Source organism: Ictidomys tridecemlineatus, chromosome 6 (assembly GCF_052094955.1).
Source record: "Ictidomys tridecemlineatus isolate mIctTri1 chromosome 6, mIctTri1.hap1, whole genome shotgun sequence".
NCBI lineage: Eukaryota > Metazoa > Chordata > Mammalia > Rodentia > Sciuridae > Ictidomys > Ictidomys tridecemlineatus.
In genome coordinates this window covers 49703277-49730653 of record NC_135482.1, presented here as the reverse complement: position 1 = coordinate 49730653, position 27377 = coordinate 49703277, and the positions used below count along the sequence as shown (strand labels likewise).

General features: G+C 42.0%; 1 long non-coding RNA gene and 1 pseudogene across 2 annotated transcripts in view; one reads left to right on the top strand and one right to left on the bottom strand.

The window, feature by feature from the left end:
- LOC144378627 (uncharacterized) overlaps positions 1–23215 on the top strand; it is an 86172-nt gene extending 62957 nt beyond the window's left edge. For both annotated transcript variants that reach the window (XR_013440534.1, XR_013440533.1), the window contains exons 4-5: positions 18496–19645; positions 20882–23215. This is a non-coding gene — a long non-coding RNA (uncharacterized LOC144378627). The remainder of the gene's footprint in view (positions 1–18495; positions 19646–20881) is intronic.
- A 2084-nt stretch (positions 23216–25299) lies between these two features.
- On the bottom strand, positions 25300–26657 carry LOC101967292 (putative nuclear envelope pore membrane protein POM 121B pseudogene; annotated as a pseudogene).
- Positions 26658–27377: the final 720 nt, after the last annotated feature.

The window sequence follows — 27377 nt, the reverse complement described above, 5'->3', positions numbered from 1 at the left end:
TATTGGTGCTCTACACACAGTGATGGTTAGAACAGGAAATTTAGACTTCAGGAACTGTAAGGGGGTCTATTGTGAAAGTTTTTCTGCAAGGGAATGAGGTAATGTATTTCTGGGATTGAGGAAAGATTTTAACTAAAGGGGATGGTTGTTCCTGCTCATTCCTCCTGGAATAGAAAGGATGAGTGTACTGGGAGGGAAGGTTCTACCCCTACCCCTTCAATGTCGAGGAGGAGGAGTACTGGGAAATATCAAGCTGTATTCAGAAAAAAATAACAGTGATAGATTATTAATGTTCAGCTTGTTTCTTTGCTTTAAAAAAATCTGGGTAGCAATAACCATGATTATTTTGTACTTTGCTTAATGCTCAGTTTATCTAACTTATATATCTAAATAACAATTTAAAAAGCTATTGTAATTGTTTGGTACTTGAGGTTAAACCCAGGGTGCTTTAATATTGAGCCACATCCTCAGCCCTTTTTGTATTTTATTTTGAGACAGGGTCTCACTAAGTCGCTTAGGGGCTTGCTAACTTATCCAGGCTGGACTCAAACTTGCTAATAACCTCCTGCCTCTACCTCCTGAGTTGCTAGAATCATGGGCTGACATGAACTAAAAACATGCTACAGCTGTGCCCTGCTAAAAACATACTACAATTTTAAGAACACTTTATTCAGTTTCTAATAAATTATGGAAACCTTTAGAAGTTTCATCTACTGGGAGACAAGACATGATTCTGCAGTTTCCTCTTCTCTTTGAGACCTTGGAACACAGTAATGAATTTCTTTCAACTTGGTTATTGCGTGTAATCCCCATGCTAATTAACTGTTGGCCTGCCCCCTTTCTACCTAGCTTTGAAGAAACTTGACCATGAGAGAAATGTAGACAAAAAGGAGTGGGAAGTTTCAAACTTAGTTTATACTTGTACAAAAATAAGTGCATCCATCAGTTGATTAATGAATGGCTTATGATATGATGCTGATTGTTGTAGTTTGGGTATGAAATGTCTCCCAAAAGCTTATGTGTTGAGGCTTGTTCCCCAATGCTGCAATGTTTAAAGGTGGGGATTTGGGGGAGTTATTGGATCATGAGGGCTCTGACCTCATCAATGATTTCATCCATTGAAGGATTCAAAGCTTAATGGATTATTGGAAGGTCATGGAAACTGTAGGAGGTAGAACCTAGTTGGAAGGAGTAGGTCCTTGGGAGCATGCCCTTGATGACTATATTTTTGTCTCTGGTCCCTTCACCACTCTCTGCTTTCTGGCTGTCACAAGATGAGCCATTTTTTCTGCCACATCTTTCCACCATGATATTCTGCCTCACCTCAGGCCCAAAGGACAGGAACCAGCTGACTTCTGAGAGCAGAGATAGATGATGAACCACCTTGTTGTGATAAAGACATGGAACAAGAGAAGCCTGTTTGCAGAAATCATAAAATCCAAGGAGTGTCGGCTTGCCCTGTGATCATGAGTAGGTATTTGAGGAGAGATGTTGAAGATATATTCTATCCGCTTGCACTGGTATCAGTTAAGTATAGAGGGAGATTTTTCAAGTGCAGTATGCAGAAGACAAAGGATTTTAGACCCTAGTTATGTGGAGCTATGGACAAACTCACACTGGCTGCATTCTTTCAGGTCATTGCTTCTTCTGCCCAGAATGTTCTTTGTCCTTTGGGTTTCCTGTGGCTCCTGTTCTTCCTTCAAGATTGTTCACAAGTGTCAACTTTTTTCCCATCAAACACCTTTAGACAATGCTGATTGTCCCCACCCCATCCCCAACATACATCTAGACTGTGTGAAATCCTAGACAGTGGCTGTTGCAGAATCTCTTTCTTTCTCTCTTCAATTTTGGAGGGTCAAAGCCTTAGCCTTGTACATGCTAGGCAAATGCTCCACCACTGAGCTACATTCCTATCCCTGTTGCAGAATTTCTGTTTGAGAGGATCAATAACTGGATTGAGAGGAGGACTTCTCCTGAAGCTATGTTGGTGTAAAAAGGAAGGAGACTTTACTAAGAATCGTGGCTTATTAGGAGGGAAATTCAGGGGATGACAGATTGTATGGGGTCAGTCACTCTTTGGCACTATCGTGGCCTGACGGGGAAGGATGGCATCTTATCCACATTGGGACCCTGTGAAGGAATTATTTATAGAACATATGAATAATTGGGGGGAGTGCAGAGACAAAAGTGGGACAAAAATGAAGAAACAAGTGTGTTAGTTAGATTTTGTCCCTGAGACAATACCTGAGAAAAACAACCGAAAGAAAGAATTATTTTGGCTTCTAGTTTCAGAGGTTTCAGGCAATGATCACCTGGCTCCATTGCTTTGGGCCTGAGGTAAGGCAGAACATCATGGTAGAAGGACATGACAGAGAAATGCAGCTCAGCTTATGACACCCAGGAAGCAGAGAGTGATGAAGGGGCCAGGGACAAGATACAGTCCCAAAGAATGTGCTCCCCAAGAACCGACTCCTTCTAACTAGGTTCTACTTCCTACAGTTTCCACCACCTCCCAATAATTCATTAAGTCATTATTCCGACAAGGGGGGTTCCGCAGGCAACCACCAAAGGGTTCCATAACACAAAAAGGCTTGGAAACCTCTGCTTTCTATGTCTATTTCCATCTGCCTTCTTTCTACAAATCAGCCTGCTTTAGGAGCACCTCCGGCTGTTGAAGGAAGGGTCACTGTCTACATTGGAGCCAGAATATTTATCAAGTGGACAGGAATATACCTGCTTCTCACTGTCCCCCTGGATGTGAGATGTTCTCAAAGGAAAGTGGATCTGGTGGAGGAGGGAATGCTAGAGGTCGCCTGGTCTTCTGTGCCACTGACACAGAGATTCTCTCATGGAGATCATCTTATGGAAGATTTGGGTTTTTACTCAGGGAGGGAACATTTTCACATAGTACCTGCAACATCTCTCCCAGGAACTTAGTGGAGTAGATTTTCCTGGTAGGATTTTCTCTACTGTCAAATCTTCCACAGGGCCGACATCACCAGGCAACTGCAATTCTCTTTCTTACTGAGCTTAGACTCTGCCTCCAGAAGTCTTCTCAGAGCAGGGCTCCGGGCAGCAGTCCACACTAATGGCACAGGGTTGGCATGGCAGCTTGAGTGTTGGCCACCCTCTCCACAGCCTTTTTCTAACTTCCCTCCAGAGGGAGGATCCTAGTGCCCTTCTGGCTCCCTGAGTTGCTGTTTTTCTTAAGGTCTGCTGCTTGTTAAGCATTATCATGTTTTCCTTCTAGGTAATATGTTTCTATTTAATATGCAGAGATGGTTTCAATATGGACCAATGACCCTCATGTTAGAAGTTTTAATAACTCAAAGTGAACATGAAGGCAGCATAATATGACAGAGACACCAGCTTTGGCATGACAGACATTCAATAAATGTCAGTTCCACTTCTTGGGTTGAGCACCTCCTGATTCCCTAGTACTGTGGTAAGTACCCAAGGAACTTGAAGATGTAGGCCTTTTCTTTGAGAAGGCTTTACTAATACTGATGAGATGGTGCAGAGCAATCTTTTGATTTTCTGCAGGTACTATGAGGTGGTAGGCAGCAGTCTGGCTAATACAATTAATTTAAAATTTAGAAAAGTATAGCTTTCCTCTGATGTGCAGTCTCTGCGATCTCAAAGCAGCAGTGGAGTGTTTCAATCTCTTCTGGGCACTGGAAGGCAGACGGAATACTTTACTTGCTGCTCAGCAATGTGTAGATGGAAAACACATCTTTTGATTAATTAAAAGCAAAAGGTTGGAACTACTTACCTTTCCATTCTTTAATTAACAAAGCCCACAGGCCACATGAGGAAGTAATAACACTCATTATGTTGTGATGAAGGACTGTGATGATGAGTTAAGTCAGATGGGACTCCGGGCCCCATTCCCTTCAAGGCTTCCCCAAGATGTGCCCGAGTGTAGACAGATCCTTACTTGTTGAAGAACTCTGTCTCCCCAGCCCTGGCACATGCTTCTTCAGAAAGGGTGTTTCCTTTTGCAAGGGAAAGAAGAGCCCTGGAAACAAAGGGTTATATTTTAATTAAGCCTCAGCATCCTCTCTGGAATTTCCTTTATTGAAAGAACACCTCCTTTGATTTCTATCTGTTGGTGTTAGTGTTTGGAACAAAAAAAAAGATTGATCCCTTGCAGGCAGAGCTGTCTCCTCTGAATGATCAAAAGGTAGGTCAGCTGACTTACAAAACAACAAATTATTTCCTTATTGTCCCTCAGATCTCTCAGGAAGCACCTTTTGAAAGATACTTTTCATTCCTCAGCCTTTGCTCACTATCCTTCAGGCCTGGTCTGAGTGTATTTCAGGAAGTGACAGACACCCTTTCTACCTGCTGGTAGAAGCCCACCCTACCCTTCACCACCACTTCCTTGACTCTGGTGCCCAGAGTCTGAGGGTTCCCCTGCCTATCACCCAGGCACCACTGAAATTTGTTAGTCAAATAGCTTCCCACTTGTGGGGAAAGTGCGCTTTCAAAGTGGATTTGCTACTCATTCAAATGCAGCAGTATCAGTTAACATAATTCCCCCACACGATGTGTGCAGGCTCACTCTCTGTCCGTAAGTCCTCTGATGAGAATAGAAAATGACTCCAGAGCATTAGTATGGAACATTAGGTGTCAAGATTTTGCTCTCATTTCCCCTTCTTTTGGGAAATAAAACCCAACATCTCCATTGTCTTTAAGAATCAGAGATGGGATGGGTTCCCCCGCTCCCCAGAAAGAAAATAAAAACCTGTATAAAAGATTCTTTTTAATGCTTTCGTGGGAAACCCTGAGTTGAGCAGCAGTTGGGTTTTCAAGAAGTCAAAAAAGTTTTAATTGTCCTCCGATGGACTACCTATAGAAAGTCCTGGTTTCTTCACATGAAGATTTTCCTTCATTGAGTGTAATTGTATATTAGAGATTACCTCTTTTTAAGTTAAATGAATGCTAAGAAAACTTACTTAGGTTTCTATTCTTGCTTTTTAAGAATGGAGTGATTGAGTCTTTGCAGGAAATTTAGAAAATTTTTGTGGCTAGCTTTGCATGCCACGTTTCAGCATGTTGTAAGTTTTATAGCTCTTGAAATGTGATGTTAGCAGTAGCAATGCTGACCCTTCTATGATTATAGTGTTACAAATAGCAATGCTATAATCTCTGTCATTGAAAAATCTCATGCTGCTAAAACCTTGAGGGTGATCTGAATGCTTTAAAAAGTAGCTGAAGGAAACCATCCCAAATTCCATAGCGTCAGTGCCTATTTTCACCAATTTGGTTTAGCTACAGATATGAAAGCCCTCCAAATATACTTTCTGCTTCTTTTAGATTATGAGATACATTGGTAGGCTATAAGGAACCCTATCTATCTCAAGCAATAGGCAGGTGGAATCTGAAACTTGAAATCCCTCTTCAAATTTAGAATTGGTCCTGTTTAGTATGAACTGGGGTTGACACACCCCAGTACAAGCCACAATACTAACTCTTATCTGGCTTATTGATATTGCCTCCCATCTGGTCTTCCCAAATTTACTGGATGTTTCTCTAGTCCATTTTCACACAACATGCAGAGTGTGAAATCCAAGTATGTTTACTAAAATTGTGTTAGCGTAGGTCCTCTGAGAAGCACATGCTGTAGTAGAATTAGATATGCAGGGGATTTATTGCGTGGGAAAGAGAGGGAGATGAAGGTGATGGGGAGGATTTTCTGCAGAGATTCTAGTCAGCTCTTGTGAAGGACAGAGGGAAGGAACACAAGTTGTGGGGTGCCAAGGCCAATGTCTCGGCTTGGCACCAGAATCACGAGGCACTCACAGCTTTGTAGGTTCAAACAGCAATTCTTTATTCCCGCTCTCACACCGCCTCCACACAGGTCCAGGGGCAAACACGTTCTGCTGTCTCCCGCACAAACCACCTACTCACGAGGCTATCTCCAAAACCCATTTTAATCTCACGAGAACTCAATGGGAACAAGCAGCAGGAACACCCTAATCCCAGCAATAATCTTCAACTTCCAACTTCCCTAAAACCCATTATCTTAAACTGGCAACGCCTTAAACTCAAGGAGCCGGTTACTTCCTCAAACCTGATCAGCTCTAAACCCGAATCCGCCTTGGTCCTTGAGCAAGGTCACCTTATTAAAGCATGCATGCAATGTTCCATCAAATGTCCTCTAAGCAGCATGGGGTACGCTTGGCAAGGAAATTTCGATGCGTCATTCCTACTTGGTAATGGCCCTCAGCAGTGGGGGAAGGATCTCAAACTGCAGTGTAGTTCTCAAAAAGTTCCATGTTCCAACTTCCAGTTTCATCTCGGGTTTTCCCCCGACCTCCTGAGCTGCAGTTTCCCTGGTGTCCCTTCAACACTCCCCACACTCCAATCTGCTTCCAAGCTCAGGGCCTTTCCATGTCTTCTTTTATTTGATGGGAATGCATTCCTCTCCAGTTCTTCAAAAGGAGAACTTTCAATCTCCACCGTTGGTTCTCCACTTTGGCTGCATATTAGAATTACAAGGGAGATTTAAAAAATCCTGATGTCTAGACCACACCCCAAATAAATTGTATCAGATACTCTGGGGGTAGTATTCAGACTTTAGAAGTTTTTAAAGCTCAAAAAGGAATATTTCAAGGCAAAATATTTATTTTATATATATAATTGTATATATATATATATAATTATACATATAATATAATATATATAATGTCTCCCTTAGTGGAGACTGGTGCAGAACTGATACGTGGCACTATGGATCGAATGTATGTCACTCATCTAGCCAGTCACCACTAGATGAAATGTCATGTCATGAGGGATGGAGTTGCGAGCTGTTTAGCCTATTGCAGGGCCTTCCTCATAAGCATTCCTCAGTAAAGCCTTCTGTCTCATACACCATCTCCAGGTATTTTCTTTGGTCTCCCTACAACCTATCCTACTGCCCTGGCACAACTGGTCTATGGACCTGACAATATCAAATCCTAATAGAGTTGAGCTTTTGCCAGCACATTTCAAATAGAACACTATTGAACAGTTAAAAAGTGGCTCTTGGAATGCAGGGAGTGAATACAAATTTTATTTAAATCGAAATGGCCAAACAGGACAGTATAGTGACTACTCTATTACTCAGTATAAATCTAGACAAAGTATTTTTATGTCTTTTTTTTTTTTTTTACTACTGGCATATGTAGCATTTAAAATTAGCCCATTACTTAGATTCCACATCTCTCTTGTTCATTGACGGGTTGTTGAGGCTTAGAGGACAGTTTGTACTCAATAAATATTTGTTTAATAAGTGACTGAATACTTCAAGCTTATTTTGACTCTCAAATTTAGATCTCTAGCTTCCCGCCTCCTGTCAAAGAAATATGTAAGCATTTCCTTCTGAGGAGCCAGACTTCCAAAGCAATAGAATGAGCCGTCCTTATGGGCTGGGGCTGGGTCTCTTCTGTTCAGGCTGTATCCCCAGCCACTACAACAGAAACTGTCTTGTAGAAGGTGACCAGTGAATATTTCCTGAATAAGTGAATAAATAGTCATTCTATGTCTTATATGGAAAAAAAAAAACCTTTGATCAGTAACATTGGCCAGCATATGTTGGTTGTTACACCACCAGGCACTGTTCTATGCTCTTTACAAGTAGTATCTCATTTAATCCTCTCATTTGCCCTGAAGATGAGAAAACTGAGGCACAAAATGGCTTAGTAGCTTGCTCAATTCATTACAGCTAGTCAGAGGCAGTGTCAAGGTTTGATCCAGAAAAATCCAACTTTCAAGCCCAGATGGAATTGTCTCATAATGATGAATGTCAATCATGACATCACGTGGCATGTGGTAAGTACTCAAAAATATTTCTTTCCCTTTTTTTCCTCTCTTTTGCTACTTCATTTCCTCTTTCCCTCTCTTAATCTTCCCAGTCTTTATCTTCCCAGTCTCCCCCTAGGGCCATATTCTGCCCTGCATGTCAGAGTTGGTTGTGTCACAGTGTCGTCCCACTTCGGATACTTCTGCTGGGAATGTGTGTCTGAGCTGATTCTCTTCCTCCAGTCCTTCTGGCTGTATCATCAGCAATGTAAAGAGGCTGTTGAAAGGTCCCCTAAAAGGAGTTTCATGTCAGAGTTGCTGTTTTAGATCAGACTGAATCATAACTTTCCTTCCCATTAGTCTGTGAGCTGAAATGAAATTTGCTAATTTCTCAATGATTCATTGACCTCCTCTAGTGTTTAAGCATTTTCCAAGACTGTTAGAGAGACTTCCACCACTATAGAGCCAGGTATAGAACTTGACAGATCTAAATTTGGGAAGAGAGAAGAGTACCGCATAGGAGACAGCACAGGGGGACAAAAAAAAAAAATTAAATAGGTCACAAAGTTTTGGTCCAGGAAATTTAGAAATCTTAAACAAGTTATGTAAATCAAAAGAAAGGAAACATTGTTTCAGCACATAATGGACTGATTGAGAGCAAAAGCCAATCCAACCAAGTGTCAAAGCATTTTATGAAACTTCACTGAAGTCCCTTTAAAGGGAAAGGGCTGCTCCCTTGTTCTCCAGGTAGCAAAACTCTGCCAAAGAGCAGTCACTCTGTCCAAAGTCCTGAGTCCAGTCAGCTTCCTGCCACCAAACAACTCCTGAATTTCACACCCTGTTGACATAGAATCCAGAAAGGAGAGGCCCTAAAATCCTCCAGTGTAATGGCAGTGTTTTGAGTGCTTAGCAATGAAATCATTGCCTTTGGTTATCTGTTAATTCTTTTGGCTAAGCATTAAGCCTGGAAAGTTATCAATCACAAAAGAAAAGGGGCTGAAGTAAGACATAAAAATAAATAGTATAGGAGAAATTGGACAGGCACGAGGCGAAGCTCTCCAGAGCTCAGGATGCTGCTTCTATATAGTAGCCAACTCAGGCCTGTAAAATCCAGCCATCAATTGTAAGAGTCTTGGAGGAAATGCCAGACCAAGAATTCATCCGTGCCATGTGCATATTGCCACGAAACGGTGGAGGTATGGGAACTGCATGAGGCTGCTTTCTGGCTAGAGTGGTTTATGGAAAAAAAACTCCCTTTTTTTTCCAAGTTGGAATATGCAAGAAGGAAAAGAGCACCACCTGACTCCTTGCAATAATGGCTCAGAGGGGCTGTGAAGTTGGTGGATTTGGTACCTGGGACTTTTATGCTTCTTGTCTTCCCAATAGCTACTCTCAAGGTAAAGCACTGTATAATCTGAGCAAGAGAACCAAGAAGACACATTTCTAGGCTTTTCCAGAGTTGCCAGAGATCAAAGGAGAAAGGTAACCTCAGACAACGGTGGAGCCATTCAAGAGGTGTTCAAGGAGACACCAAGTTCAGTGTGAAAGAAAGTAAATATTAGAGATGACAATTAACTAGGGGGAATATGAGTTCCAGAACCCATGGGCCACTCATTGAATTGAAACTGGTTTACTCTATTGAATCTAATGAGTAGAGAATGATCTGGGAAACCAGGCCATATTGTGGTGCTAGATCTACTCTGGATAGAGAGTATTACATAGAATTTAAGTTCAAGAACAGATCCCAATAAGAACAGAAGAAGGATTGATAAGCATTCTTAGGGCAAACCTAGCCCCTCCTCCCATCTCTCTCCAGAACTCCCACTTCACACAAGAGGACCTCTTTCCTGATGAGAGCGCCTCCATTACAGCTGCTCTTCTGAGCTCTTTCAGGCTTGGCCAGGTTGGAGGTTTTCCTGCATTCACCTTCCTTTCCTCTGCCTAAGTACATCTCCATAAAGTTAGTTGGCATCATGTAAAGGGCAAGGGAAGCAAGCACACCCATAGCTCTGGCTGGTCAGCGATTCCCTGAGTGCCTGTCCACTCTTCCCCATATCTACCCTGCTCTGTGCCCTGCGAAGCTGTCATGTGTGGGCTCTGTCAACCGAGCTCTCTTGCTCTGACTTCTAAGCCGTGTTAGGAGCACTGTCTAGATGGCAGATGTGAGACATAAGAGGGTTTGAGGTATGTACATTCCTAATTTCTCTGTTGAAGGTTATCAAAGGAGATATGTTCGGCTCAGTGTGATCAGCACAGTGTCCCCAGGCAGAGAAAACCCTGGATCTTACATAGGGCTTTGGGAAAGCAAGGAACTCGGGATTGGCAGATTTTCAAGGGCTCACTGTAGGTTGGCAAGACTGTTGATTGTTGACTCTCAGAGGTAGGTTTACTGGAGTTATTTCTGCCTGACTGAAAATTAAGGCCTGATGGTAGTTGGCTTGCAAAAAAAAAAAAACATGTTGACTGATGTGATTATGTGCTCATTTTGTTGATCATTGGATCAGATCCTGATGTCCATTTCTGTGTCAAGACTATAACAATTAGTCTTTTTGTTAAGTTTGTGGGGACTTTTTAATTCTTATCTTTCTGTCCTTCTGTGGTTTGCTTCTCCAAGCCTCTGTGGTAACAGCTTCCTCCAGTGGCTGGGCTAGGGTGCTTGGTTACATCCTGGTCATTGAACGATGTTCCCTCTTGAGCATGCTCTGTATTCCTTGGAGAGGTCTTGATATACACATTATCTTCCTCTCCTGTTAGGATGTAAGCTAACTCTAGAATTCTTTTTTTTTTTTTTAAAGAGAGAGTGAGAGAGGAGAGAGAGAGAGAGAGAGAGAGAGAGAGAGAGAGAGAGAGAGAGAGAGAATTTTTAATATTTATTTTATTTTAGTTCTCGGCAGACACAACATCTTTGTTGGTATGTGGTGCTGAGGATCGAACCCAGGCCGCACGCATGCCAGGCGAGCGCGCTACCGCTTGAGCCACATCCCTAGCCCCTAGAATTCTTATAAGTTGGTCCCTCTTACTCATTTCTCTATCTCCTCCTTCCTCCTTAATATTTATTTTTCCTTTTGTTGGTGTCTGTGTGAATTTCTCAATGCTCCTTCCAAATTTATATTTTTCTCTTAAACTTTATACAGCCTGGAATTTATGACATCAGTTGGCTGTCTTATTTCAATGACTATATTTTTATTTCATTTCTAACTATTCTTTTTCTTATCCATCTGTTCTGATTTCATTTCTGGCCCCTTAAGAATAGTATAGGTCACTATGCATACAAACGAATCTCTTAAATTTGTGGGATATGGTGTTGGTCATTTACAAATGATGGGCATTTTGCGCTCTGACTTAGTCACAGTGACGTACAATGCAAACTTTCCTTTTCTTTATCTTTCTTCCTCCACTTCTCCTTCTTTCTTTCGCCTCTTAACTTCTTTCTCCCTTTCTTCCTTTCCCAAATATCCACAGAACATTTATTGAATAATCTTGCACTATTGCTTCTGTTATACTTTGTACTACTAAGGTGTATTCATAGATGAACTGTACCAAAGTAGGCTCTGAAATTGGAGCATCCTCATCCTTATTCAATATTATTTCCTTTTAGGTTGAGAGTGAGGGGCATGTGTGGAACTGTAATGGATTTCCTATATAGTGTTGTCAGATAGTACTTTATATTCATGCCTGAGAGCAGGTCATGTCAAAAATTGTTGTTAATCTAAAAAAAATCAATCCAATGATTTAGACCATGAAACACTTAAACAAATGATTTTTTTCTCAGTGGTACTGGAAAAAGCATATTGGATTTAGAATCAAGCTAATTCATTTGAGAAATAATTCCACGATGGATATGTGCTCTTGGGAAAGTCACTTGACTTCTTTGAAACTTGAATTTCTCTTCTTTAAATTGGGATCTTGCGACTTCAGAGATACTAGAACTGAAGCATTTAAGAACCAGTGTACCCTTCTTCAATCTTTTACTAGAGGACTATTGATGCTCCAGATGGTGGAGCCTGCACAAACCCATGTCCCTGAGTGAGGGTGTTCCAATTGGCATGAAAAAGAAGTCTATGTGGCATTAGCAAGTTATCCTTTTAAATTAGATCATTGAATCTGGGGGTTTGTTTGTTATTGTGACATAACTTAGCCCATACTAACTAGTAGAGAGGGAAAAAATAAGGAAGAAAATGTAAGATTAGGGAGATGATTTTAGACACTTTAATCTACTTATAAGCCTGAATAAATGGAGCAAACAGAGGAAGATAAATTGAATTATCTTTTATAGTATTAATTAGAAGAGAGGGTGGGAGATCACTGAGGATCAAGATCCAGATGCAGGAGGAGAGAGATTTTACCTCTGATATTGGATGCAAAGATGCAAGCATGAGTGGATGAAGATGCTTGTAGATAATGGGATGAATTGTGGAGAGGATTCACCCCTGATCATTCATTTTCATTGGTTAATGTTATATAAGTGTATTTGCTAAGTAGGAGGAAGATAGTCGAATCAAAAATACTTGAGAAAGTAAGCTTGGTGAAGGCTGTGTCTTTATTCCTCTTTATTATCAGCAGCAATCAGAGTGCCTCAAGACATTCTTGCCAAACACATGACTGCCAGTCATAGTTATTTGGCCCATAGTTTTGGCATGAAATGACTGGGATTTTCCCCTTTCCCTTAAAATATCAGCCTGCCCTAGACCTACCCTTACTTGTTCCCTATAAAAGTTGTTATTAAAAGAAACAAAAACAAAATCCAGTTCCCTCTTGGAACACTAAATTCCAACACACCCAGGAAGCAAATGCACAAATATAATAAGACTTTGATTAGTTGTGTTTCTCCTGTTGGATCTCAAACTCTTTCATCAGTAGTGGCAACTTTCCAAAAGGAAATTTTTAAACTGAAAGCTTTCATCATGTCAAGTTCTCATCACAGGCAGGTAGCATAGGAATGCCTCTACAGTATGACTTACAGTTAACATCCTAAGGAGACATGTGAATTGCAAAGGTGCACTGTGTGACAGTTAAGCTCCGGAGGAATTAATACTATAGCTCCATTTTAAATAAAGTGCATACATGTAAAAAGAAACTTTAAAAGAATCACCAATATAATGTTTACCAATTGTAACCAGTAAACCATGAAAAACATGTAAAGAATAAGTTAGAAATTTCTTTTTTTAAATTTACTACACTTTTTTATATCTTCTTGGAGTTTTTTGATATATGTAGAAGCCAATTTTTCACAAACACACACATACAAATATATACATACATACACATTTTTGTATTAATACTCATTTTCACATAAAAATATACAGTTACCTCTTGGCATTTTTATTTTGTCACTCAAAAATATATCTCTAACTCAATCTTGTTTTTTTTTAAATGGTTACCTTGTCTTGATAATTTGGATATATAATAATTCATTTAAATAGTACCCTATTCATGGACATTTGAATTCCTCAAGTTAGTTAGAAATGTCTACTATCTCCATCCCCATCCAGTGGAGATGATGTTGATAGCTTGATGAACAACATTCTTTTTTACACTTTTCTCTATGTTTGTATAAATATCTGGTGCCCTATGAGGAGTTTTGGTTACTATCTTTAATTTTATTAATACTACCTATGTTACTCTGCAACACGCATATTTAATTGTGTAATGTATCATGGATTTTTCTTCCAGTTTGGTTTATGAAGATTTTATTGTATACTCCCATGTATTAAACTATTCCTATATTCATGAATATTCAGTTTTACTCGTTTAGAGGCAAGCGCTCTGCCACTGACCTACAACCCCAACCCTTCAGTTTTACTCATTTTTGTTGCTTTAACAAACATTGCAATAGATGTGCCTTTTTCACGTTCTTTTGTTCATTTATTTTTCATAGGACCCACAGAAATCCTCTTTTGGAAGGTCTAATGAGGAAGCCCATTCTAGGTATTTGGAGGAAAATGTTTCCAACAGAAGAGAAAATGTGGCATAATGCACAAAATGGGAAACAAAGTGATAGGAGATATTAAGTGGATTCAGAATCTTGTTTTGCATCTGCTGTGTGCTGGAAAAACCTGTGATTTCAGTCTTTCCTTGAAATGGGATTATTAATGCTTTCCTTGCCATCAAGATAACTTCTTATTATTTCTGCTACATATCCTTTTAAGTTTGCTGCATAAAATCTTGTTTATTATATACACATGTATGTGTATGATGTGTATAATACAAGTGACTGCTAGCTCAGTAGATCCTATTCTAATTCCTCCATAACTGGTTACTCTTTTGAATTTCCAAAGGGATGCTTCTTTTATGCCCCAAACATCATTTGAAGAAGCTTTATGTTCTCTGTTAATTATGAGGTGACAATATTCTTGCTAAGGGGCTGGCTCCAAATCTTCCACTTTCCAATCCTCTTGGGCTCCAAGAGGTCCCAAGTCCTGCCTCTACCACTAGAGCCCCCAAACATCCCTGTTTATATCCATAGTCCTGCAAGACTGTTTCTGAGTTGTCCCATCACTTTCTGGCCTCCTCTCACTACAGAGAATCAAATTCAGTCCCCGAGGCTGGATGGGAAGCAGATGCTGAATAACCCACTTCATTATCCACTTCTTATTGTGAGAGCTGGGATTTTTGGAGTGGTCTTCTGATTACCCCTTCCCACATTCCCATTCCAAGACATATTTGAAACAAAAGTTCCCATGGATATGAGAGAAAGCAAATGGATTTATTTAGAGGAGGGGACAGCCTGTTCCCAATGTTCTACTATATATGTACCTTTGAGTTGTGGCTTTATTCAATATCCTAAAACTTGGCATCCTGTTAATTGGATGTGAGGGCATTATCAATGAAGGATAACAAAAGAAAGAAAGAAGGGAAATTATGACTTTCACTGCACTTATACAGTGAAGGGCTCATTCTCAAATGTGTTGGCATTTCATATGAAAATACACATATGGTAAGGAAAATGTAAAGAAAAACATAGTAGTAACAAGAGTTCTTTTTTTAAAAATGAAAATATCTTTTAAAAGACTGATCAGACTGTATGCAGTAATAATTAATCTGAGGGAAAGAAACGTGTTTTCCAAGTTTGGTCTAAGGCCAAGTTTAAAGCACTTACATAATTAAAAAAATTCTTCATGTCCCTTTGAACCTCTGGAAGAAGGAAAATTCCTATTTATACAGATAATGGCCCCCTCAGAAAAATTTAACATAATTTTCATTTGCATTCCAAAACTTAAATTTGTAGGGACATGATTATAGGATTCGGGCTTAAGTTTGAAAAATAAATAAATGGAGAAAAAGCAGTCAACATTGGACAGTGCCTTCCCAAGCTCTTTGGGCAGCAGACCATTTTGGGAAGTATTGAGCTTACCCACAGGAGAGTTTTGTCTAGGAGTTCATCTTGTAGTTCATCAAACTCCTAGACACTGACCTTGGGTACTACTCCTCACATCTAGGCAGATGGGTTCTGTTTAGACTTCTCCCAGGAATATGTTACAGTGTTGGCTTTAGAAAGAGGTTAAGTTGAATCCAGTGCCCTCTTTATCCAACTTCCAACAGAAATTTGCAATCATTCACAGGCAGGGTCCTTGGAAGAACTTTCGGGTCAATGTGCTTTTAGGATTATAAATTAAATAATAGAGTATGATATGTGTCATTTCCACAAATATTGATATCCAAGAGGTCATATGTCTTTATTTTACTTATATCAAATTAAATCTAGTTCAGAAGCAGCACTTCCTTCTCAGTGTGTTGGGTCAGCAAGAAGTTTTTTAGGCAAGTGGAACTGCACATTCTTTCTCAGAGTTGTACAAGAGTTTTCTGTGGTGCTCAGAAAATGGAAAATGTATTCCTAATATTCAGCCTGTCATTGCTACTAATATTTTCACCATCCAGATCATCATGGTCCTTTCAAGATGGGTGGCTTTGAAGGCGGGTACAGAAAAATATGATGACAACAAAATACAAGCCAGTATTTCAGTAAATGATCCTGTCACCACAGGGTGAGGACATGGTCTTGCTGATTCCACTGTCCTTACTGTTCCTGGCAGAGCAAGGATTGGAACTTAGGCATCGAGTCCAGAGCCCATTTGGAATGAATTTACTGATCCATTCACTACATTGTAGGTATCATGCTAGATGCTAGGAGTATGGCAATGTGCAGAAAAGATGGGGGCCTTTCCTCATGAGCCTTAAAGTCTGACCGTAGAGACAGGTATAACCAAATGCAGCAGGGCTGAGTTTACACCTTACACTTCAGATGTGCCAGAAATTAAATTTGTTTATTTTTATGATAGATGATATTCCTGCTGATAGTGAGAAAAATCCTTAAAATTATCAATCAATAAAAGTCATTCCTTCACTTAAATGAGTTTAAAATATCCCCTTTTGATCTACTTCAGTTTTGGGGGAAGGTATTTGCATTATTTCTCAGTATTTCTTGCTCCTTCCCTTTTTCCTTCTTTAGGCATGGGGAGCTTAAGAAATACGTTCATGGAGAAGGTCATTTCCCTGAGCTGACTCTAGGAATTATCTTGGGATCTCTCCACTAGCCCTTCTCGGGGTTTCTACCTCCCCTTGTTCTCTTCTTCCCAGAGGTTTCAATGTGCTTTTAGGATTATAAGTTAAATATCCTGAGGGATAGCCAGGGCCCTCCAGTCTGACATCTTTGCCTTGATCCCCCTGTCTTTTCCCTGAAGGGAAGGGCTTCTGCTTTCTGTTGGAAGAGAGCTCCTAAGAGATATTCTTTTCTCCTCTATGATTATCTTCATATGACTTTCTGTTTCCTGGGGTCATTTGCTTACATATTCCACAAATATTTATGGAACTCCTATAATAGACCCAGAACTCTTCTGTGCACTCAGAATATACCAGTGACCCAAACAGAGATCCGTGCCCTTTGAAGTTGACATTCTAGTGGGATAATATAAAAGAAGCACCGTGTGTTTAACCCATAAAGTACACAGTATGTTAGAAGATCATGAATGTTAGTGGAGAAGACAAAGTCAAGAGCAAAGGAGAGCCTGGGGCTGGAGGGACGGGTTGCAATGTTTAATAGAGTGATCAGCTGAGAGGCAGGCAGAAGGTGAGATTGAGCAGAGGTTTGAGGGAGATGACGGCGCTGGCCATTTAGACTTGTTGGGGATGGTCAGGGGGCTAGCAATTGTTAAGGCTACATGCCTGGAGTGGCATGAGACAAGGGAAACAGTATGACCATGGTAAGAGAACTTAGGAAAGTGGAGCAGAATCATGTAATACTCCATAAATTTTTTTTGTCAGTGATGAAGATTGAACCCAGGGTCTTGTGTATGCTGGGCGAGTGATCTACCACTGAGCTACATCCCCAGCCCTGTAATTATTTTTTATAGATTGTTTTCCATCAAATATTTAGCTCCTTTAGCTAAGATGTGTTTGATGCTCCCCCCCCCCCGCCCCCCGCCTGGAATTGGAGGCACTTAATAATTACCTATTCAATTTTTTAAAAAAAGAATTATTGTAAACTATTGGGGAGTTATCAGAACATGATTCTACCTAGTGACAAGGTGGTCAGCTAAACTCCTTTTCTGTAATTCTAAATTCCTGACAATGATTGCACTTAGCCCTGAGTTGTGGGGAAACATTTCCAGTTTATATTCAGATCTATGCATGTTCTGTTGGCAGAGTGTCAGTCAGTCAGGTTGGAGCAAGTGATGTGCACCAGTTCAATAGGAGATCAAGTTCCAGGAGAGAAAAAAACTCTGCAGGGTTAATCATAGAACCTTAGCTCAAAAGCACAGGGCCTCATGGATAACAGATGTTTTTGGCTAAAACAATGGCATTCTGATTTAATATTCAGGTTAAGGGGGCAGCTGTAAATGGCCATCCTGGAGATGTATTGCGGGAATTTGTCTGATGTACCCTGCTGAGACACATCAACTCAGTGATGGATATTTTTATATCTTTAAAATTGAAGTTTTTACAGCAAATCTAACAAGGAGATACTGAACAGGGCCCACTTCTGCTCAACCAATTAATATAATCTTTGCCCCCAAATCTTGTCTCTTATAAACTGTATTTAAGCAGATCTTATTTTTTTGAAGGGAATGTGGATACAAATCCAGGTGCTGAGCATCTAAGAAGTTACTTTTCTGTGAGCAACTAAAGAAATGTGAGGAGCATTTTGAAAAAAGAGACTGCTCTTCAGTGTCTGTTAAAAATTAGCTGTCTGTCTTTGTGTTGAACACAAGTACAATCTGTAAAATATCATTCCTAGAAGGTGGATTAATGAAATTCTGAAACCATCTAAACATGATACACCTCTTGGGCAATCTTACATATGTTAAAATTGTTACAGACATTTTCCCATCCCCACAATTACACATTTTGTGTGGGGTGGTGGAGGGGAGGAAAAGAATTCTTGAAATTAAAGTACATCTTTCTTGACATGTGGCAAATCCATCAGATACATGATAAATCTTTCTTTCGGAGCTGCACTCTATGAGAGTGTTTGTTCTCCTTCAGGATGGCCTGGGCTCCAGTAATTCATTAGCTGAGTATGTAACTGAACTTTGCATCAGAACAAAGTTCCCAAGGCCCCCAGTGAGCAGTTTACTTCTTGCTGAGCACATTGTAAGGTGGTATTTTGAGTTGTTTGCTTTTCCCCTCTTTGAATGCCACGAAGCCATTTACTAGAGCAGAATTGCTTTTATGTTTCTTTTTCCCTTCTCTTTTCATGTCCATTTCTAACAGGCTCCTCTGTAATGTGGCCATTGGCATGAGCTGTACACTCCGGTAACTGGGTAAGCAATTAGGACAGCCGGACAAATCTTCTCTTTTGCAGCGGGAATTTCCTGGCTTCTCTACACACAATCTGCCAAACAATGAAGATCATGGGAAGAAGCCAAACAGTAAGACCTTTCTTTCCTTAAAAGAAACAAACTCAAAATATTACTTAAATAATTGCCCTTTCGTAGCTGAGGACAAGACGCTTCAGGAACGGATGGCACCAAGATCATGTGGGAGGGGATGACTGGATGCCAACCTCACCCAGCATCTCCAGCATGTAAGGGTAACCTTTTGGATCTCCCTACCTCTGTTGCAACATATCATTTTGGGAGCAAACATTCAGACTCTAGACTGATGCATGGCCGATGGCAGAAGCTCCTCTAAATCTTCATTGACATTCCAAGAGGCCAGCTTGCAGGTTAAGAGCTAAGTGAGACACCTCTTCAGACATTTTGGAAACAAATGATAGATTGGTGATGGTACTGTTATTAGAGCCCAAGATGAGATTTCTTCCACTCTGGAAATGAAACAAACTAAAGGAAAAAAAATCCAAATATAATTTATTGACACAAAAGGGACAATTGAATTAGTAAGACTAGGCAAGGACTCAAAGGTAAATCAGAGCATGAATCCCATAGGCACAGGATCAGATGGAATGTTTTTTAAGCCTTTCAAACTTCTGAATTTTGCTGCTCTTGAAATGCAGTTGAAGAAATGGAAAAAGTGTGGCTGGAAGTTCTATCGAAGCCAGAGGAGGAGGAATTCTTGGGTCTAGCAGACTGAATTCATCTCAGAGATGGGAAATGAAGAGCAAAAAGGAGTCATGTTCCCACATCATCCCTGTGGAGAATGCAAAAGCTGTGGCCTCACCCTTCATCTTTGTAGACACCATATGGGATCAATCTTGGTGACAATGATAAGTTCTTGGTGACTGTGATATTTCCCTTTAAGATTCTTGGGATTTGGCATGGGACTAGGGTGGGGTGAGAGGGTGGAGGAGGGGGAGGGAGAGAAAGGGATCATTGGGGATGAAAGGGGATAATGAATATCAAACAAACCACAAGAAGACAAAAAGATGGGATTCCTCAGAGAAGTTTCAACACTTCCAAAACAAGTAAGTTAGGGAAACCTCCCTAAATGTGCCGCCCTTAATTTAAGGTAGTAGAGAAGAGGTTTCCTTTGTGCTCTCTGAAGGCTGGAATAAGTTCTGATGGATACTCTTATAAATAATACTGTGATTCTTAATTTCTCCACTTGCTTGGGCTTGCCACTCAAGCAGGACACCTAAGATGAAGTTGGTATGTGTGCTCTTCCAACTGACAAGAACAATCATGAAGGAAAGAGCACAGTATTAGAAGACTGAGGGTGTGGGCTCCTGCAGACAATCAAATAGCATCTCTGGACATATTTTCTAATCTGTGAAATGTGAGCGTTGGGTCAGATAATCCATCAGAATCCTCTGAGCTCTGGAAACTCCGATCTAACATTCTAGAGGTTTATTTGATGTTTATCTTTGCCATGGTTTTGGATATGAGGTGTCCTGGTAAAGCTCTTGTGTAAGACAATGCAAGACTGTTCAGAGGTGAAATGATTCTATTAAGAGAGATATAACCTAATCAGTGAATTCATCCACTTGCATGGATTAACTGGGTGGTACATGTAGGTAGGAAGGGTGTGGTTGGAGGGAATGAGTCCCTGAGAGGGTTACTTTGGGGGTTTCATTTTGTCCTCCATGAGCAGGCATCTCTCTACTTCTGGATGTCATGTCCTGAGCTGCTTTCTCCTGCCATGATGTTCTGCCTCACTTTGTGCCCAGAGCGAAGTAACCCTTAGTCATCCCTTCTGCCAACTTCCTCAAACACTCTCTCCCAAAGGAGAACTCCATGGAGAAAGCTTCCTGTGTAGCATGTCTCTTGTTTTCATTGATAAAAGGCATGTGGCAGACATTATCAGTCCTCCTCTTCTGAGGCTCTGTCTTTTCTTCCTTTCTTTCTATTCTTCCTATGACTGCCAATGAGACCCAAGTGGAGGCCTTAAAACAATAACTGAGTAAGGGGGAACAGAAAGGAAGGAAGGAAGGAAGGGAGAAGACAAGAGAAAGGAATTATCAGGTCAAAATGAGAGGAATGTGAGGAGGATGCGAGGAAGGAATGGGTGAGGGAAGAAATCATCAGCACTGGCAGGAATGGACTTCACCCGCTGGGCAACCCCCAGAGTGAGAGGGACTCCACAATTCTGGGTTTGGCAGCTCTCCAATGGCTCACAAATTTTTAAAATCATGAGGAATACATTAGCTGGCCTAGATGAAAATATAGACCTGTTGTTGTTTTTTTTTTTTTTTTTTCTCCAGCTTTATGTTAGATAAAAGGATACTTTCATTGGACAGCCTCTGGGAAACAACTGGAATCTACTGACACAAGTAAGCAATCCCACGAGAGCAGCAGCACTATAGGAAATTGGAGAGGCATCCCTGAAGGCCTGGAATTTTCATTCGAGGGACTGGGCTCCATCGGAGACTCCTAAAAGAAACATGAAAGTCCATGAATTATCATTGGATCCATGGATCAAACTCACAATACCAGCACTCCACTCATATTTCCAACTCAAATAACTCTCACACTCAGGGCGGCCACCAGGCCCTGGCAGGAAAGTAATATCCATAATCCTGCCATGTTGCATCTATCTATTCTGACAAAAGGAGTCAGGTTGGATTTCAGTGGGAACTACCTGCCGGCTTCTGTATTTAGCACCCCTGCTCAGATGCTTTCACACAGCATTACTGACCAGGTCCATACCAGGCAAAGCTCAAACTGCCACCCGTTAATCAGCAACTCAGTACGACAAAGGAGCAGACTCGGTCCCACTCAGGGAGATCACATTAGCACTGTGTGATTCTGGTCACTCAGGAGGAGCAGCCATCATTCTGGAAGAACCAGTACTTAGCTTTCTTCCATTAAATCGCCTTTAAAAATGAACCACTTTCAGCAAAATTGAGCTTTGTTAAAAGTCAGGAGAATGGTTGACCTTGGCTGGAGTTGAAAAGAACAAGGAGGCTTCTGGGCGCTAGTGAGGTACTGTTTTTTAAAATTTGAGTCCTGGTTACACAGGTGTGTTTGGTCTATGAAAATTTACTGGGCAGCGTGATTATGATCTTTGTGCGTGTGTGTGTGTGTGTGTGTGTGTGTGTGTGTGTGTGTGTGTGGTGTGTGTGTGTATTATAGTTCCATTAAAAAGTACAGTTTTCTTTTAAAAGCACCTTTTTAAAGGAGAGGGATTGTGCTTTTATTCAGTGCTCTAGCCCTTGATGTGAGCACAAGGTCTGCCTCCTAATCATTGTCTTAGAGAAGGTGCTAGCAAATTCAGCAACTGGTGAGGGCTGACTTTCTGGATCACACACAGCTGACTCCTTGCTGTGTTAGCTCATGGAAAGAAGTGAGAGCTCCCATTAGTGTCTGAAGACACTAATCCCATTCATGAAACCCTCACCTTCATGATCTAACCCTTCTCAAAGACTCCACCCCCTAACAACATGAACCTGGGGACTTGGGTTTCCCTGTCTGAATTTTGGGGATACGCAGTCGTTCAGTCCATTATGATTCTTAATAAATATTTGTCAAATGAAGGGAAAAAGAAAGAGAACTGCTTTTCTTTGGTGTCCTGGCTCCAACCATCTGTTGTTGTCCTTCAGAAATGTTGGCTTCGACGAATAAGGAGCCACTGGACACACAGTTTACAGATGTCAGCTGGTGACAATGTCTCAGTGTATTCCCCTGGCAAGGAAACTCAGTGAACAGGTGCCTGGCCTTTTGTGTTTTAAATTCTCTTAAGCATCGGATCAATTTTCAAGCCTAGAGAAACCATTGCTAATGACAAATACGAATCATCTGGACCAATGCTTCATGATGGAGAAAAGCAGAAGTAGTGGAAAGGCCCAGCTGTTCTTGGAAGGGCCAAAAGAACTGCCCAGTTGGGGCTTTCCTACCACTGAGGAGAGAGCAGCCAGACACCCTGACATTTCCAGGGGCCCCTGCTCTCAGGTGTTTATGTTTTCACTGCTGGACATATTTGTCCTGATTTTAAAAATATGCTTAAATATTTTCCCAAAGTAATCACAAACTTAGACAAAAGTGGCAATGCCGACACAAAAATTTTTTTCTGAACCAAGTGAGAATAAGTTGTTAACCTGATGCCCCTTCATCCTGAATACTCCAATGCCCATTGTACCACAAGAAGGTCATTTTGCCACACAGTCACATTACCACCATCAGATTCAGGAAATTAGCGGGGACACATAACTACCATCAAAACCTTAGGCCTCCTTATGGTTTATGAGCTGTCCTAATGATGTCCTTTATTTCAAAAAGAAGGTCCAATTGAGAATCATGCATTGCAATGAGTTATCACACTCCTGGGGCTTCTTTCAGTCTACACCAGCTCTGGAGTCTTTCCTAGACTTTCATAATTTAAAATATTATGAGCCATTTTTTTAAAGTTAAGTAACCTTCAGTTTGAGTTTCTCTGCTGTTTTCTTAAGATTAGAGTTTGGACATTCTTATTTGGTAGGAAATCACAGAAGCGAGGCATGTTTCTCTTCACATTCTCTCAGAGGACACAGGATTTTAATTTGTGCCACGACTAGTCATGCTTACTGGCATCACTCAATAAAAGTGAAATATGTCTGGTTTCTCCATTGTATCATTTCTTTTTTTTTAGGTCACAAGTTTTTTTTTTATTCTTAATAACATAAGGAGAAAAACCTCACATTCATACTAAAAAGTCCAACTAGACTCAACAGGAATTAAGCCCTTATTTGTAACAGAATGTCCCAGCCTCCTGTTTTGTCCAGTGCATGTACACACGCATGCCCAGGCTGTGCCAGGCCCTCCCTGCTTCAAGGCATTCCTGGACTGAGTGGCCTGTCTATGGAGTGGAGGTGAACTAGCTCAGACTAAAACTGAGAGGATCCACCTTACACTTGGGCATAGGCAGAAGCTTCATCTCCAGACCTGTGCCCCACCTCCACCCCTCCAATCTTAACAGGTGTTTGAGACTTGAGGTGCAGGATCCTTCCTCCGCCGGGCACGCAGCCAATCTCACACAGGTTCCCAGCTCTCCTTGGGGTGGGAGCATCCCCTGCCACAAGACATTCAACCTCAGTCACAAAGGGCAGGGGACTGATTACAGACACATCACATTATTTATAAAATAAGAATTATATTTATATAACACATCAAGAAGGCACTCCAATCCCTCAGGAAAGCTGCCTGGGACAGCATTTGAACCCCTTCTTCACACAGGCATAACCTCACTCTACAGCTAATTCCTAGTCTACAGCATTTACACTCAACCATCTCAATAAACCAAGCTTGAAGGAATTTAATAGGTAAATTAACTTAAATACAAAAGTAAATTTGTATTTTGTTAAAAAAAATGTTTAAATATTTTATTTTAATTTAGATGCACACATTCATACTTCTCCCAAAGAGGATGGGCATGGCAGCAAAGTTCTGGGGCCTGGGGAGTATGGTTTTGGAACCAGGAGAGAAAAGAGGAAGGAAGGGTTGGAGAGGGCCCTATTTGGGAGAGAAGTAAGGTACAACTTCAAGGAATGGTGCATTGGGGTAGGTCAGACATACTAGGGGTTGCCTTGCCTAGTGAGGTCAGGGAGGTTGGAGAGATGATGGAAGGAAAGAGTCTTTGCTTCCCCAAGGTCCCTTCCCTTGGGCTCTCAGCCCTTAATCTAAAACCACTGGAAAATTCAGGAGCCAGCACTGTGGCCTTCAAGTGGTGCCACTTTGAATTAGCCAGGCCAGGAGACTTGAGACAGTTAAGTCCAGCACTACCAACATGCCACCACACATACAATTCAATTCTTCCTCCAAACTTGATTCAAAGAGCAACTGATGTGGGCTTCAGACAGTAACACAGGACAAGGCATGGAGCCTATAATCCGGGACAGGCAGACAACGGCCCGTGAGGCCAGCTGGTGGCAGAAAGCAGCTGAAGGCAGGGGTGGGCATCCTGCCTGTTTCAGGAGTTTCTCTCCTGGAGCAAGGGTCTTGCCCCTGGATCTGCTAGACTAACAGTCTTGAGCCAAACTGGCAGAGCACCCAAGATGAAAATTGAGTCAGGCTTGGCAGGGCAAAAGAGGGCAGCAGAGCAACACCCACTGGGGTCTCCAAGGCAAAGCTAGATCCAGGTCATTTAAAAAGGAATAAATCCTGCAGGGGACCAGCGACGGACAAAGCAGCAAGAAATGGGGAAATAAGAGTCCTGGAAAGAGACCTGAGGAAGAGAACCACTTATAGCCTAGCCAAGGGGGTAAAGATTAGAGATAATCCATTTTCCTCAATCCCACGAAATGTAACCAGAGATCCAAGTGGGTGCATCCCACACCCTCTGGAAAGGCCGGCTCTCTGGGAAAAGGTGGGAAAGGAGGACACCTGACTCAATGAGCCAGGAAATGAGCCAACAGCATGGACAGATGTTTCTTTAGGTCTCCAGCCTCACCAGCGCAACTGTTCAAATACAGGGATCTGGGCTTCAGCCCTGCCACCATCTGCCCCCTTTCTGAGGCCCCTACTTCCTCCATAAGAGAGAGGGCCCTGGGATGCTACCAGTACCCTGGTCAATCAGAGATCTAGGGTAGTTTTGTTTTATGGAACTCGAAGGGTCAAGAGGCTATTTCTAGCAGGTACTAAGGTCCAGATTTTGGCAAGGGTAGGGAAATGGGGACAGGGACAGAGGCTATTTCTTTCAAATGTGCTGTCAAGCCCCTGGGGTCTTGGATCCCCACATCAATGGGAACAAAGGGGCTGCTGATCTGAAATACCTGACTCCAGTGAATCTTTGAGTGGGTGTTGAGGATGCCCCAAAAGAGAGGCTGCTGCCTGCCTACGGTGCCCACTCTAGCAGCCTGGGTGCTCTGCCCAAAGGTAGGTGTGGAGGTGCTTCCAAATACAGATTTGCTCTCAGGTGTGTCAGCCACATTGAAGTTAAAGGGTGTGTTCTGGCTGGGTTTCCCCAGGGCATTCTGACTCAAGGTCCCCCCAAAGGGATAGTGGTGCCTGTGGTCCCACTCTGTCCAGCTTCAAAACTGAATGCCCCAGAAGTAGAACTGGGGCCTGGGACAGCCACACGGAGCCTGAAGTCCCCACTGGCAGCTGGGATCGCAGATCCCCTAAACGTAAAAGGGGACGGAGTTGAGCTGCCAAACACTGAGCTATCAGTCCCACTGCTGGTGGTCTGGGTGGTAGCTCTGAAGCCAGAGGTGGTGGCTGCACTAAAAGAGAAAATGGCCATGGAGCCACCAAAGCCTGGCTGTGTGCTGGCAGGAGTGCTGAAGGCTGAGGCTGTGGTTTTCAAGGCAAAAGCCGACTGCGCTGAGCTGCCAAAGGCCGACTGGGATGGCACTGGCGCCGGCGCTGGGTCTGCAGATGGGACAGGGGCCACAGAGTTCCCAAAAGTGAAAGAGCTGCCAAATTGTGGGGTGAGGGCTGGCTTGGTAGACCCCTGCTGCTGCCCATCAGCAGCCTCAAATGTGGGCTGGAGGGTGGCTGCTGGATATGCTGGGAGGGGGGCTTTGGCTCCAGCCAAAGGGAAAGTTGAAGGCGGGGTGGTCTTGTTACTGAAGTCTGTGTGGGCTGGCTGGTAGTGGCAGGAGCTGAGGTTGTGAGAGAGCTGCCAAAGCCATGGAAGCCAGCAATGCTGCTGCTGGTGGTGGCTGTCTGAACAGTACCAGGCAGGGATTGGCCAAAGGTAGTGACTGCTGTGGTTGTCAGCATGGTATGGATGGGGCTTGCCAAATTGGAATACGGAGCCCACAGCTGTGGCAAAGCTGCAGCGGAGGCTGGGGGCCCCTCAAAGGGGAAGGGCCAAGAGGTGGGGGTCGTGCAACTGGTCATCCTGCTTTTGTGCTGGCGACATTGCTGATCCCAAAGCAAAAAGCAGGTTTGGAAGCAGAGACTGTGGATGCACTGGTGGTTGGTGGTGGAAGCCGAAGTGGCAGTGGCAAGGCCATCAAAGAGAGGGGCAGCTGGCACTGCAGTTGCAGCAGTTGTTGGCTTGAAGGAAAAGGGAGCTGGCAAGGTCACCAAAGATGGGCTTAAAAGTTGGGGTGGCACCATGCATAAAACTCAAAATGGATCAAGATCCTAGGAATTAAACCAGAGACCCCGAGTCTAATAGAAGAAAAAGTTGGCCCAAATCTCCATCATACTGAATTAGGCCCCGACTTCCTTAATTAGACTCCTGTAGTGTAAACATTAAAATCAGGAATTAATAGATGGGATGGATTCAAACTTCTTCTCAGCAAAAGAAACCATCAGTAAGGTGAATAGCGAGCCTACATTTGGGGAACAAATTTTTACCACTTGCACATCAGATAGAGCACTAATCTCTAGGGTATAAAAAGAACTCAAAAAGTTAAACACCAGAAAAACAAATAACCCAATCAATAAATGGGCCAAGGATCTGAATAGACATTTCTCAGAAGGTGATATACAATCAATCAACAAACATATGAAAAAAAAATGTTCAACATCTCTAGCAATTAGAGAAATGCAAATCAAAACTATTCCAAGATTTTATCTCACTCCTGTCAGAATGTAGCTATTAAGAATACAAACAATAATAAGTGTTGGCAAGAATGAGGGGAAAAGGCACATTCATACATTGCTGGTGGGATTGCAAAATGGGGCAGCCAATATGGAAAGCAGTATAGAGATTCCTTGAAAAACTGGGAATGGAACCACCTTTTGACCCAGCTATCCCACTCCTCAGTGTATACCCAAAGGACTTAAAAACAGCATACTACAGGGATACAGTGACATTAATGTTTATTGCAC